Here is a 3,161-nt window from a genome sequence, read left to right as displayed (position 1 = left end):
AGGCGACAGCGTCAGTTGATGCTAAGATGGCGACCGCTCAACAGAAAGCTTTTTGTGTTATTGAGTACGGCAGAATTGAATCGACGACAGTTGTTCAGCGTGCAGTTCCAACGAAGTATGGTGTTAAACCTCCTGATAGGTAGTGTATTAAACGTTGGTATAAACAGTTTACAGAGAATGGGTGTTTGTGCAAAAGGAAAAGTTCTGGACGGCCGAGAACGAGTGATGAAAATGTTGCACGCATCCAGCAAGAATTTGTTCGCAGCCCAGGAAAATCGACTCGCAGAGCTAGCAGAGAGCTGCAAATTCCACAATCAACTGTATGGAGAGTCCTACGAAAACGGTTAGTTATGAAACCTGAACGTCAACTACCCGAGGCGATGGATCGGCCGCCAGGCAGCCCGTGACAGAGCACTTCATCACTGGCCTCCAAGAAGCCCTGATCTTACCCCCTGCGATTTTTTCTTATGGGGGTATGTTAAGGATATGGTGTTTCGGCCACCTCTCCCAGCCACCATTGATGATTTGAAACGAGAAATAACAGCAGCTATCCAAACTGTTACGCCTGATATGCTACAGAGAGTGTGGAACGAGTTGGAGTATCGGGTTGATATTGCTCGTGTGTCTGGAGGGGGCCATATTGAACATCTCTGAACTTGTTTTTGAGTGAAAAAAAACCTTTTTAAATACTCTTTGTAATGATGTATAACAAAAGGTTATATTATGTTTCTTTCATTAAATACACATTTTTAAAGTTGTGGTATTCTTTTTGAATCACCCTGTATACTCTCCTCAAAAAAATTAAAGGATCACATTTTTGAAACGCCGTTGTTTTCTCCCATTTGGACGTAGAAGTTTAAAATTTGACTCAAAGGTGCCTACAAGCTTCCTCTGTAATTATGCTAAAGTGTGACGTCACGTCACCCCCGGACTCGGGGATACTTCAGACAACAAGGTGACAGCACATGCGAAAAAAACGAGAGTTGGAAGGTGGGATCATGATATCACATTGGCACCAGATTTCACTATAACTCTTTCCAATGTCACCGTGGGCGTGTTCACCCTGGAAAGATCGTTACACCCCATATTATTCACATTTCAGCCCTTCCTTTGACTCCTCTGCGATGGAGGTCAGAACCGCATCGCTTAGGATTGATATCACGCGGTTTACTTATAGACTGACGAGAAAATCATTCCAGACAAGCCGCTCCTCAGAATCGGAACCAATAGGCCTTAGGTGGTGGCATAAAGGGCATAAATGAAACCATCGCTTGTCTTCGGGCGTTGATGCCCACACACTTCGCTGTCAAAATCGACAGTTCTCAGTGTGATGAGCAACAGGACGACATGCTTGATAACGTTTGACACTACTGACACCCCCTGGATGATACAACCCTTCTCTAAGGACATCGTGGACCAGTAGCCCCACTAAACGTGAGTGCATCCCATTGGAGTTCAGCGCGACTGCAGTTTTTGCTCTGGTGTACAGGGTGGAACCTTTAATTGCGTTGCACAGTGTAGGTTGAAAGCCTTACCTGTCAATATGCAGGAGACGTAACGGAAAATGTAACACAGTGCAAAACTATTTTCCATTGTAAGAGGCGAACTTAGAAGTTGTAATATGTCTTTATTATCTACTAATTGTCCCTACACAATTCTATGAGTGAATTACGTTTCCTACTTGATCATCTACATACTCGCAGAATCGATGCGCAAAGTAGTACAGTACTATTACTATTCCATGAGCGTATAATTACTCTTTGTAATATTCTCTCTGCTGTGTTGAGGGGACTTCCAGGATCTTCTCCGTGCCGAATAGCCGCATTGAATAATTGTGATTTTGCTATCGAGATTACTGGAAGAAAGAGATTGAAAATATATTGTATGCTACTCAAGAAAATATATACTGAGCATTTACATCAAAGGTGTGTAAGGAATTTCATTGTATATGTATTCTCTAATTGGAAATTTGCAAGGAGGTGTCGTTTCGTTGATAATCAGAAGGGAACTTCCGATGAATTGGAAACGAACCTGCAATTATTAGACCCAAGAACTCCATTACTTTATCGTATAATTAAACTCTATCAAAGCAACTTTCCACTTGATCTGAGGTTTCCCGACTGACTAAGCAACGCAAGATAACCAAGACATTTTATTTACACAGGATTGCAGATCGCTTCGAATCATCGAGACTGCGGACAAGGAGAGTCATCCAGAATGAGATTTTCACTCTGCAGCGGAGTGTGCGCTGATATGAAACCTCTTGGCAGATTCTGCAAGGTTCGCAGGAGAGCTTCTGTTAACTTTGGAAGATAGGAGACGAGGTACTGGCAGAAGTAAAGCTGTGAGGACGGGGCGTAAGTCGTGCTTGGGTAGCTCAGTTGGTAGAGCACTTGCCCGTGAAAGGCAAAGGTCCCGAGTTCGAGTCTCGGTCCGGCAGACAGTTTTAATCTGCCAAGAAGTTTCAAGGACAGTCATCGTCCGATTCTGATTAAACAAGTAAAGCTTATTTATAACTTTCTCGGGCGACTGTGATGACTGTGATATGGCTGCCTATGAATGAGATCATTAATAAAAATACTAATAACTAACTTTCCTCCTCACCAGCAACCAGTATAAACACAACATTAATTAAAATTATAAAGTAACAAGTGAAGCGGGCGACCAGTGCACCCCGCTACAGACTGGTAGAAACCCAAACTACTTGTTCGAGAGGATGGAGAGGTAAGAGATCAACGGGTCCGACCTACAAGGGGGGGAGGGAGGGGAGTCCAGGGTACTTTCCTCTAATAGAAAACATAATTCACTTGGAGCAACTGATCCTTGTGGCGTTCGCTGTGTTATTCAGTGGTTTGGTATTTAACTAATTTGTAAATGGAAATGATAATCTTATTTTATTACATTGAGTAATTATTAATAATTATTCTCCCGGCTAAAGATTTGATCAAGTTGCTAAAGAACTCCAAGTTAACGTCGTGTTAAAGTGTTGTCTGTAAGTTGTGTATGTATCACTAAATCACAGTTCATACAACAGATTCAAACCAACTATTGATTAAGATGGAAGCAGTTATCTTCAGCAAAATGATCATTAAAACCACAGAATATCAGCCGCGCACAACACTGACGTATGTTACCTGAAACAATATTCTTCGCAACTCGTG

At 42.3% G+C, this 3,161-nt stretch overlaps 1 non-coding gene across 1 annotated transcript; it reads left to right on the top strand.

The window, feature by feature from the left end:
- The first annotated feature begins 2,365 nt into the window (after positions 1 to 2,365).
- Positions 2,366 to 2,440, top strand: Trnas-uga (transfer RNA serine (anticodon UGA)). Its single transcript has one exon. It is a non-coding gene; the product is annotated as a tRNA-Ser (tRNA).
- Positions 2,441 to 3,161: the final 721 nt, after the last annotated feature.

This window comes from Schistocerca nitens, chromosome 1 (genome assembly GCF_023898315.1).
Source record: "Schistocerca nitens isolate TAMUIC-IGC-003100 chromosome 1, iqSchNite1.1, whole genome shotgun sequence".
Taxonomy (NCBI): Eukaryota; Metazoa; Arthropoda; class Insecta; order Orthoptera; family Acrididae; genus Schistocerca; species Schistocerca nitens.
This window is presented reverse-complemented; position numbering and strand designations above follow the sequence as displayed.